The sequence below is a fragment of the Saimiri boliviensis genome, chromosome 19 (genome assembly GCF_048565385.1).
Source record: "Saimiri boliviensis isolate mSaiBol1 chromosome 19, mSaiBol1.pri, whole genome shotgun sequence".
NCBI lineage: Eukaryota > Metazoa > Chordata > Mammalia > Primates > Cebidae > Saimiri > Saimiri boliviensis.
Genome location: NC_133467.1, coordinates 33,637,306 through 33,649,481, shown reverse-complemented (window position 1 = coordinate 33,649,481; position 12,176 = coordinate 33,637,306). Strand labels below are relative to the sequence as shown.

At 45.4% G+C, this 12,176-nt stretch overlaps 1 protein-coding gene and 1 pseudogene across 1 annotated transcript in view; one reads left to right on the top strand and one right to left on the bottom strand.

Moving 5' to 3' along the window:
- LOC104652870 (SLAM family member 9-like) overlaps positions 1 to 12,176 on the top strand; it is a 134,866-nt gene that overhangs the window by 70,667 nt on the left and 52,023 nt on the right. The window lies entirely within an intron of this gene.
- Positions 10,193 to 10,868, bottom strand: LOC141582167 (large ribosomal subunit protein eL21-like; annotated as a pseudogene).

Here is a 12,176-nt window from a genome sequence, read left to right as displayed (position 1 = left end):
TCATGAGTGAACTCCCATTCACAACTGCTATAAAGAGAATAAAATACCTAAGAATACAACTCACAAGGGACATGAATGACCTCTTCAAGGAGAACTACAAACCACTGCTCAAGGAAATAAGAGAGGACACAAACAAATAGAAAAACACTCCATTCTCATGGATAGAAAGAATCAATATTGTGAAAATGGCCATACTGTCCAAAGTAATTTATAGATTCAACGCTATCCTCATCAAGCTACAATCGGTTTTTTTTTTTTTTTTTTTTTTTTTTTTATTTTGAGACGGAGTTTCACTCTTGTTACCCAGGCTGGAGTGCAATGGCGCGATCTCGGCTCACCGCAACCTCCGCCTCCTGGGTTCAGGCAATTCTCCTGCCTCAGCCTCCTGAGTAGCTGGGATTACAGGCACGCGCCACCATGCCCAGGTAATTTTTTTGTATTTTTTAGTAGAGACGGGGTTTCACCATGTTGACCAGGATGGTCTTGATCTCTCGACCTCGTCATCCACCCGCCTCGGCCTCCCAAAGTGCTGGGATTACAGGCTTGAGCCACCGCGCCCGGCTTTACAATCGTTTTTTTTTAACAGAATTAGAAAAAACTACTTTAAATGACACCATACATCCACAACCATCTGATCTTCAACAAACCTGACAAAAACAAGCAATGGGAAAAGGATTTCCTATTCAATAATGGTGTTAGGAAAACTGGCTAGCCATACGCAGAAAACTGAGACTGGACCCCTTCCTTACACCTTATACAAAAATTAACTCAAGATGGATTGAAGACTCAAATGTAAGACCTAAAACCATAAAAACCCAGAAGAAGACCTAGACCATAACATTCAGGACATAGGCGCAGGCAAAGACTTCATGATTAAAACACCAAAAGAAATGGCAACAAAAGCCAAAATTCACAAATCTGATCTAATTCAACCAAAGAGCTTCTGCACAGCAAAAGAAATGATCATCAGAGATCAGAGTGAACAGACAACCTACAGAATGGGAGAAAATTTTTGCAATCTACCCATCTGGAAAAGGGTTAAGATCCAAAATCTACAAAGAACTTAAACAAATTTACAAGAAAAAAACAATTCCATCAAAAAGTTGGCGAAGGATATGAACAGACACTTCTCAAAAGAAGACATTTATGCTGCCCGCAAACATGAAAAAAAAAAGCTAGTTACTGGTCATCAGAAAAACAGTGAGAATGTGGTTTGGAAAAATGTGGTTTTGAAATGCCAATCGAAACCACGGTGAGATACCATCTCACGCTAGTTAGAATGGCGATCATTAAAAAGTCAGGAAACAACAGATGCTGGAGAGAATGTGGACAAATAGGAAGGCTTTTACATTGTTGGTGGGAGTGTAAATTAGTTCAACGATTGTGGAAGACAGTGTGACAATTCCTCAAGGATCTAGAACCAGAAATACCATTTGACCCAGCAATCTTATTATTGGGTATATACCCAAAGGATTATAAATCATTCTACTATAAAGACACATGCACACATATGTATTGTAGCACTGTTCACAATAGCAAGGACTTGGAACCAGCCCAAATGTCTGTCAATGATAGACTGGACAAAAAAAAAAAAAAAAAAAAAAAATGTGGCACATATACACTATGGAAGACCCTGCAGCTATAAGGATGAGTTCATGTCCTTTGCAGGGACATGCATGAAGCTGGAAACTATTATTCTCAGCAAACTAACACAGGAACACCTCCCTCCCTCTCTCCCTCCCTTCCCTCCTTCTTTTTCTTTCTTTAGGACTCCTCCAACTCCAGTGCCTATAGAGAAAACTCTACACAGTTAGACATATTTCCAGGTAAACAACATTATAGAAGTGGAGAAAGCCTGTATTTTGCTGTTGATAAAAAGGGGTTCTAACCCCTTTCTATTGCAAAGCTCATTGTTCCTTCAAGACCTCCTGTGTTGCAAGTGCTCTCTAATCCATTAGATTTCATATAATTCCCTGCAAGTTCAATTAGTGGATATAAAATCCAAAAATTATAACAAGAACAGCTTCCATCAAAATTCATATGCACTAGATCTTATTTTCTCATTTTAAAATGTAATTTTACTATACATGCAACCATATAATTGTTCATAAAATAATGAATGTGATATACAGCCTAGATTAGGACAGTTTTTCTTTCAGTTCGCTTTTCACTTAACTTTCTTTGTTCTCTACTTTCTCCCTCTGTGTCCTCCTCAATGTTATACCCTCCTGTAGCCCATGTTGGCAATCTACTGATTCCTTCCACATTTTTAACGTAGTCTTAGAAACATGTAGATGCATAAATACTTAAATTATGGTGGCTGCCTTTCCTTGTATAAAGTGAAGATTGTATTGTATTCAGTTTCCTGAGTCTTGCCGATGGGAATCTAGGCACCTGACTTCACGGAAGTTGAACATTCCTTCCAGATAACTAGAACATTTGTTTTTGTCAGCCTCTATATATGCCACGATATGATATTTCTCAGCTTGTCCAATTGTTCCTGAATCGATAGGCCCCTCCTGTCTCTTTCCAGGGTTTTTCCTAGAACAGTGATGTGATTAACAGGGTTTCATCTGAGGATCTGAGCAGCATTTCCTAGTGGAGGAAAAGGCAACTCACAGGGCTGTGAAGGGCGCCTGCGATAGACACATTTTACACAAAGATACGTTCTTTTGAATTTTTAAAATGAACACGAATGCAAACTACAAACACAATTTTAAGATTGAGACTCCTGGCCGGGTGCGGTGGCTCACGCCTGTAATCCCAGCACTTTGGGAGGCTGAGGCGGGTGAATCATGAGGTCAAGAGATCGAGACCATCCTGGTCAACATGGTGAAACCCCGTCTCTACTAAAAATACAAAAAATTAGCTGGGCATGGTGGCGCATGCCTGTAGTCCAAGTTACTCAGGAGGCTGAGGCAGGAGAATTGCCTGAACCCAGGAGGCGGAGGTTGCGGTGAGCCAAGATTGCGCCATTGCACTCCAGCCTGGGTAACGAGTTAAACTCCGTCTTGAAAAAAAAAAAAGATTGAGACTCCTAAGGGCTTTCTCCTTTGTGATGATTTGCGTGGAGATCCACCCTAGGCCCAGGCAGTGGATGACGGTTCTTTCAGTGCAGCCAAGACAGCCCTGGCTCAGAGTTCCCAGCCTCCTCACCACCAAAAGGACTTTCCATATCTTCCACCTCATGACTCCAACCAAATTTGCTGCATTTGTAATCACAACAGAGTGTTTTTCTCTTTTGTTGCCCAAAGACATCAGAAGCTAAACAGCCCACCTGGTGGTCAGGGCCCAGCTAGCCCAGCCCCGCCATCCATTGCCCTCCCTTCCCAGGGACCATGCCACTCACTGAGGAAGAGACTGATGAATACCAGGAGCCCAGAGGCCCAGCAGAAGACCCGGTTCTTGGAGTGGGACCCCATGGCACGCTGCCCGCTGGCCTGTTCAGCTGCAGCAGAAACAGAAGAGAGGACGAGGTGAGAAATGAGGACAGGCTTCAGCACGAGAGCCCTTCACACTCTTCCCCGCTTCAAGGGCAGGGCCAGCAAGTTACTACTGGGGATACTGGGGAGACGGCCCACAAGTCTAGAGAAAGCCATTCAGCTCTTTCATCCCCTCCCAGTCCCTACAGTATCGCATTCAGTGGATACGTAATTGCAGAAGAAATAAAGGTACGACCTCATTCTGTGATGTTCCTTGCAGTGCATTAGACAGACCCCTTTCTCTCGGGCACAGCCAGCTTGGTGTTCTCTCACACACCCTCCCCTGACACTTACCTGCTTCCCTGGGTTCACAGCTGTGCCCCAGGTGGCCCTGGTCACCAGTGTCAGCCTACGGTCAGGCACAGAAGTCAACCACTTACAGCAAGGCTGGGCTATGTCCTTCCTAAACTTGGTGACTTTCCTTTGTCCCTACCCCATATAATAAGTTAAATTTCTTTTTTGATTTTTCAAAAACTTCAACTCACAGCTGCCTGGGTAAGAAACTATAAGCAAAACAACAAATCTCCTTTGGAGAGCGTTAATGCCCCCCGTCTCCAATGCAAATATCAGCATTTACCTGTGCAGGCGGCTCTATGGTTTCTCAGCTGCTGGTGCTCATCACCTCTCTACACTCAGGGTAAGGGAAATCCCCTACAGAAGCTGACAGGCTCTTGGCTGTATCACAACTAGAAGTTTCCCTTTCAGCCTGTGTCAGCTCTGCTCCTGGTATTTCAAAGGGGTGGGGCAGAGAACGGAACACTCCCTCTGCCACAGCCTCAGCAGCCTGAAACTCACCAGCATCTGCGGAGGCTCAGGTCATGTCCTCTTCTCTCCTGACCTGGATACCCCAGGACATTCAAGAACTCCCCCTCCCATTACTCTGAGGGAGCAGCCCCATCTTCCTAACCCCAAGGCACTGCCTCCTTCTCCTCAAGCAGTCTTCCCTGGTGGCTGCCCAAGCAGAATACCCCAAGGCTGGAGCTGCAGGCCTGATCTATGACCACCTCAAGGTAGTCAGGTTTCTGAGTATTAAACCCATTTAATGGCTGTGAAACCCAAACCCCTGTGAAATGTGACCTGTGAAAGGTCACACAGCTAATCAAGGGGCAGGGTCTGGACTCCTGACCATAAGCTCATGACTCATCACTGCTATCACAGCCACTCTCCCATCCCACGATGTGGCCCCAAGCACGTCAACTCGAGTGCACTCTGCTCTCACCCAGAACTGCTCTGCAAATTTCTGGGAGAAAGAATATTCAGGATTGGCTTGAGTCTCACTACCCTATGTGGTAATGAGGAAGTTACTGCAAAAGGCAGTCCACGAGTTCTAGAGTTACACACTCCTTCTGATGTGGCATCTAAATCTGGGCAGCTCATCTCAGGGCAATGGGGATGAAGCCTCATATGCACCCCGCCCCATGTCTACAGCTCTCCACAATCAACTTCTTTGAGAAGTGCTTGGCCATGAACACTATTTGTAAGGAAGGGGAATGCAAAAGCCAAGCCTTCAGAGAGAACCGGCCCTGTGGCTGGAAGCCAGGAACCCTGGAGAGAGGCAGCAAATGAATATTCCATGCTGGCAAAACATCAGGGACGTTTTGAAAATCCAGACCTCTAACCTCATTTTTGACATCCCAGCCAGCCTGTGCTAAGGCGTAAACACGTACGTGGGCACAAACCGCAACCACAGGAATTTCGGTAAGTTAATTACACACAACTGCCTAATGCTGGTAATGTTTTGGTGAATTAAAGGAAGGCAAGAGCAGAATGTGTGTGTCACCAAGTGCCAGATAGGAGATAAGTGGAGACTTCTGGGTAGTCTGATACACTATCGTCCACGTCCCTGGCATTTGTGTTGGTGCACTGGAAGAAGCAAATACATCTTTCAGCTTTTACAGACTGTTTTTGGAAGCTAAAGACCATCTCTTCTTTGATCCCCAGGCTTATAGCATTGCTTCTGGGGTCTAAGTTCAGTGGGGTTGGAGACAGGTTATGTGGCTTCGACTGGGTCCTAATATGGTCCATGGTTGATGGAACTGTTATCAGGGGCTCAGTTGTCTGTAGATTCTGTCTGATCCTTGGGTGGACTGGACTTCATCTAAAATCTTGTTCAATAGGGCTACACGGGGTCAAGAATTCACAGCTGGGTCTGCAGATGGTGGTTCTGTTTTCATGAACACGATGAGAGTAGCTCTTTCTGAGTCCCTCGACATGTAAGGAGTTTTTGAGGACTTTGACAATAGCAGCCAACATCATTTTTGGGGTCTGAAGGTCTCTGGAGGCCAGTGGGGGAGAAAGCACCCACTCCTTGAGGGAGCTGGCACCAAGTGGGGGTCCTGGCAAGAACAGGACGTTCTTACCAAATCCCAGACAGGAGTGAGGCCCTCTGTGTCATTACTAGCACGGTCTTATCTCTGACTGGTATTTTGGTTGGTGAGGCGCTTGGGATCGTGCCACACACTCAACTCTACCCAGTACTGCGACCCTGGGCAAACGTTTGTTCAGTTACCCCACAGTTTTCTAACACTTGTTTGAAAAAATTGCCTTTTTCATAACCTGTTTTTTCTAGTCATTTGGACACAAATATATAATTTATTCAGCTTACCAATTTGCCTAGGTTTAATGACATTTCTTTCTGATGAGTGAAGGATCCACTGGGGGTGTGGAGGGAAGTGTTCTAAATATACACTTTTAAAAGGTTCTTTCATTGTACATGGGTTTCAGTGGTTCATGCTTTAAAATGCAGAAATAAGTTGACAAAAAGAATTAGCATGTTATCTATCCTTGGGCATTTCCTATCCTCAAGGACATTTTTTTTTTTTTTTTTTTTTGAGACAGTGTCTCCCTCTGTTGGCACTGGAGTGCAGTGGTGCTATCAGGGCTTACCAATGCCTCAACCTCCCTGGCTCAAGCGATCCTCCCACCTCAGCCTACCAAGTAACTAGGACCACAAGGTGTGCACCACCACGCCCAGATAATGTTTAGATTGTTTTCTGGTAGAGATGAGGTCTCATTGTGTTGCCTACGCTGGTTTCAAACTCCTGGACTCAAGCCATCCTCCTGCCTCTGTCTCCCAAAGTGCTGGGAATGCAGGTGTGAGCCCTGAGCCAGTCCAATAGTTCTATTTTGAAAGAAAAATTGGAAAATGCAGAGCCACAAGGGGACGCCCTAGACTGCGGTCTGGTGGTAAAGTCAGTACCTTCATAATGGAGGAAGGGTCTCCTAGATGCTGGGTTCAGAATGAAATAGGAGCATAGGCTGAGCATCTGCAGGGGAGCTCACTGGGCATGCACAGGGCCTCACTTACTAAACACAGACACTCTCTGAAGTGGGTGCTTGTGCCACATTGTGATGAGCTCCCAGCTCAGGCAAGTTCAGCAATCTGTCTAGTGTTACTTAGATAATAAATGGAAAATGAGATTCAGACCCAATTCTGTGCGGTTCTAAAGCCCAGGCTTTCCCAGGCCAGCCGACTAAGGCTTCGGCCTATCTGGGGAGGGCTTGATACTCGGAAGGCACTGGTCAGCATGGAAGCGAGGCTGGTGGGCACGTGTCCTCGGGACGAGGGTCACAGGCATCCTCCCACCAGGGAGGTGTTTGCAGCCCGGGTCACGGAGTCTCGGGGTGTTCCTGAATGTGGGGGAAACAGTCCCTCACCCTAATGGTCTCAGAGTCTGTGTCCAGAAGAGCCCTTGTTATTTGGAAGATACTCTCTTATTAATGGGGAGTATCTTGGTTTACTGCTTTATAGATCATGGTCAACATAATTTTGTAACCATAAATGTATCACCGGGGGTCTGTTACTAAATAGCGTAAGAACCCAGAGTTTTAAGTACTGAGGATAAGACTGTAGACTTTGAGGTTCTTCCTATGAGGGGTAAAGGGTTTGGGGGGAAATTAGGTTACATATCTGAAAAATGAAGTTCAAAAGATGTGGCCAAGGGAACTACCAAGGGGTCAGGAATCAGGAAGCCGATGTTTATCAGGGAGGGGAGAGGGGCTGGAAGAGAGTCAGGAGCAAGGGCAACAAGTACTTTCTAAGCATTTATCTAATGAGGTTGAAATTACTGTCCCCATTTTACAGGTGAAGAAACTGAGGCTTAGAGAAGTTACATGTCTTGATTAGGGTCAAACAGCTAATATTTTGCAAGGCTGGGACCTGAACCTGCTTTTCCGGGTGCCAGTGTCCAGTCACTTTCCCTAATGCCAAATGGCCTCTCAGAAACCCAACACCTCTAAGTGCTTCCCTGTTTTCCTCAAATTCAGGAACTGCTGGTCTTTTGGGCAATTCTGAGCGCAGCCACTAAGTGGCGACATTGCCCGATTATGGCTCAGCTCTGTCTCTCCTGGGAAGAACGGGGGAGGGAGGGAGTAGGAGTTGCCCTGTTGTGTGTTAGGCTGTGTGTGTAAGGCTCTCTTGTATCTATTTAGATCCTCCCAGCAACCCTGCAGAGGAGGTATTATCCCATTTCCCAGATGAGGCCATTGAGGAGCCGCTGGATGACAGAACTTAATAGCAGAAGCAGGAATGAAATCAACGTCCTGCTGGATCCCACGTCCCAAGCATGCTGGGCTCCCAAAGATAAAGTTATTTTATGCCCTCAAATTTTAGTCTGGTAGGGAGGTAGAAGGGGGAATTCCCTTAAGCCTGGGTGTGTACAGCCTAGTGAAGAAGATGGGTGGGTGAGGAGTAACCATGCCTTCCCTTTGGTTACTGGAGGGAAGAATTAAGTTTTAAGGTAGAAGTTAAATACCGTTAAAAATTATTCTGGTGTTGGAACAACTGGGTTTTGACATGCAGAAGAATGAAAATGGACCTTTGTCTCACACCACGTGCAAAAACCAACTCAAAATCAATTAAAGACTTAATTAAGAAATGAAATTATAAAATTACTAGAAGAAAACAAAAGCAAAAAGAAATAAATAGGATTATATGAAACTAAAAGGCCTCTGCTCAGCCATGGAAACAATTGACAGAGTGAATGAAGACACAATCTACGGAAACCATGCATCTGATAAGGGATTATCCAAAATATATAAGGAACTCAAACAACCCAATAATAAGAAAACAAAGAATCTGATTAAAAAATAGGCAAAGGATCCGAACAGACATTTTTCAGAGGAAAACATACGAATGGCCAACGAATACATGAAAAAATGCTCAAAGTCCCTAATCAGCGGGGAAATGCAAATCAACACCAGTGAGATATCACCCCACAGCTATTAGAATGACTGTTATCAAAAAGATGCAAGATAGCAAGTGTTGATGAGATGTGGAAAAACAGAACCCGAGTACTCTCTTGGTGGGGATGTAAATTAGTACAGCCATTACGGAAAACAGCACGGAGGTTCCTCGAAAAATTAAAAACAGAACTATCATATGATCCAGCAATCCCACTTCTGGGTGTATGTCCAAAGGAAATGAAATTAGCACGTTCATAAGATATCTGCACTTCCCTGCTTATTGCAGGGAATCAATCTAAGTGTGCGTCAGCTGATGAACAGATGTAGAAAATGCGGTCTATGGCTCAAGCCTGTAATCCCAGCACTTCGGGAGGCCGAGGCGGGTGGATCACGAGGTCAAGAGATCGAGACCATCCTTGTCAACATAGTGAAACCCCGTCTCTACTAAAAATACAAAAAATTAGCTGGGCATGGTGGCGCGTGCCTGTAATCCCAGCTACTCAGGAGGCTAAGGCAGGAGAATTGCCTGAACCCAGGAGGCAGGAGGTTGCGGTGAGCCAAGATCGCGCCATTGCACTCCAGCCTGGGTAACAAGAGCGAAACTCTGTCTCAAAAAAAAAAAAAAAAAAAAAAAAAAGAAAAGAAAATGTAGTCTATAAACCAGGCGTCCCCAAACTACGGCCCACAGGCCCTGAGGCCATTTATCCGGCCCCCACTGCACTTCAGGAAGGGGCACCTCTTTCACTGGTGGTCAGCGAGAGGAGCACAGTATGTGGCGGCCCTCCAACAGTCTGAGGGACAGTGAACTGACCCCCTTTGTAAAACGTTTGGGGACGCCTGCTATAAACACTGTGGAATACTATTTAGCCACTAGAAAGAAGGAAGTTCTGTCATTTATCACAGCATGGATGAACTTGGAGGACTTGATGTTAAGTGAGATAAGCCAGCATAGAAAGAAAAATACCTCATGACCTCACTTATTTATGAACTCTTAAAAAGTCGAAGTCATAGACGTAGACAGTAGAATCGTGATTCCCAGAGGCAGGGGAGTGGGAGGAGGGGCTGGGCAAAGCATACACAATTTCAGTTAGATCAGAAGAATAAGCCCAAGACATCTTCTGTAAAACATGGTGACGATAGCTAATAGTAACACACTGCCTTCTTGGAAATTTACAAGAAAGTAGATTTTAAGTGTTCTCATCATACAAAAAAAGATGAGTATGTGAGGTAACGTATATGTTAATTAGATGTAGCTGTCTACAATGTCCATGTATTTACAAACATGTTGTATACAATATTTATACATAAGTTTGTCAGTTAAATTAAAAAACATTTTAAAAATAGAAAAATAAGTAACTCTTGTGAAACCCTTAGAGTTTCTCCTGCTTTAGAAGAGACTGCATTTTCTTCCTGATGAAATGGCTGTCTGGTGTTGAGGGCCATGCTATGTGAAAAATGTGTCCTTCACATTTATTTTTTATTTTTTATTTTTATTTGTTTATTTTTTAACAGTCCAGAGGTCTTTTATTTTTTTTTTTAACACCTATTATGCCATGAATTCATAGGGAGTAGGTTCCAGCTGCTCAGGCTCCTTCCCACTGGTTCTCACACAATGCGCTTCTCTGGGTGGAGCAGGCTGGCGCTTCAGTTGGATCCAGGTACCTTTCTCTTTGGCTTCTTTCTTTTTCTGATCATTTTCCTTCACATGTTTTAGGAAGCGATCTTGGCTCTTAGAGTGCTTGATGTGCTCAGTATGCACATTAATTCTCTTGGCAAGAATCTTGCCCTTAACTTGTTTGTTTACAACAATGCCAACAGCATGCTGGGGAATGTTGTAGACCCTTCCAGTTTTGCCATGATAACATTTGTGGGGCATTCCTTTTTGAACAGTACCCATTCCCTTGATGTCTGCAATATCACCTTTCTTATAGATTCGCATATATGTGGCCAAAGGAACAACTCCATGTTTTCTAAAAGGCCTAGAGAACGTGTATCAAGTGCCTCTCCTCTTTCCCTTTGTGTTCGTCATTTTGGCAATTACTGGAAGATGGCAGTTCCGGCCGAAAGCGTCCTTCACATTTAAAAGTTAGATCCACCCACAGACAGTGTGTGCTGGAGCCAGCTGGAACCCACTTGTGAGCTGGTTTTGTGCACCTCCTCCCAACTCTATATTCACAATCATCATGTGGGTAGCTGGAAATCAGCCAAAGTGGGGTATTTACACCACAGAAATTGGCAAATGCTTGAAACCAGGGCTCTTTGCTCCTTGAGAGCTGGCGATTAAGCAGATACCAGCATACCATGGGCACCCAGAAATGTGGGTGGGAAAAGAGAGATGGACCAAGGGAGTCATGGATTTACAAATCCCAAATCATTTCACTCCAAGGCTTTAGGTGTTTGAATGAAGTCAATTCTACTGGGGTAGAATTGATATACAATTTTTTTTTTTTTTTTGAGACAGAATCTCACTCTGTCACCAGGTGCCAGGCTGGAGTGCAGTGGTGTGACCTCAGCTCACTGTAACCTCCACCTCCCGGGTTCAAGCAATTCTTCTGCCTCAGCCTCATGAGTAGCTGGGACTACAGGCGCGCCCCACCACATCCAGCTAATTTATTTTTTCCTTTTTAGTAGAGACGGGGTTTCGCCATGTCGGCCAGGATGGTCTCGATCTCTTGACCTCATGATCTGCCCACCTTGGCCTCCCAAAGTGCTGGGATTACAGGCGTGAGCCACTGCGCCCAGCCTGCTGTACAATTTAAACGGTTACTTTTCTCTCATTTTTCTTTGCTGAGGGTAAAAAACTGCATTTCAGAAGTTTAACCTGCACCTGAGGCAACTGCCCTGAAAAGCAAGATGGCGGATGCTGGAGTGTGTCTTGGGGCCCAGCCCTGAGCTGGAGCCCTGCTGGCTGCTAAGGAGGTGGGCGCTTCTGGAACAACAGCACACACCTGACTGCTCAGGGCCGCCTGAGGACGTTTGAAGGAGAGGAGCTCTCCTTTATTTTTCGACAGAACATGTGGCTTGGGCTCTTGTGGGCTGAGGTGTCTGTCAGAACGGGAGGAGCTGGGTGAGGTTGTGCTCTCTGTGAAGCCACCTAGGGGCTCAGTGACAGCAGCAGATGGTGACTGGACAGGAAGTGAAGTCTCCTCCAGTGCCAGGGGCTCAGGTGTGCTCAGCAAATACGTGCTGCATGACAAGCCATCCAGGCTGCCTCCTGGAGCTTAGATGGAAGCTGCTTGTCTTGTCCCTGTGTGTTCCTGACACCCCCAGGATATTCACAGGCAGGGTTGGGACTGGGGTGGGCAGCACGACCCCCTCTCTTGGGTGCCTGCCCTGCACCAGCGTGAGCCTCAGGGTTACGGGCTGAATTGTGTCCCTGCAGAATTCAACTGGGGATGGAAGTCCTAAGCACCAGTACCTCCAAATGTGACTCTATTTGAGATGGGGCCTTTAAAGATGTGATGAAGGTAAACTGAGGTTCTAATCCAACACACCTGGTGTCCTTATAAG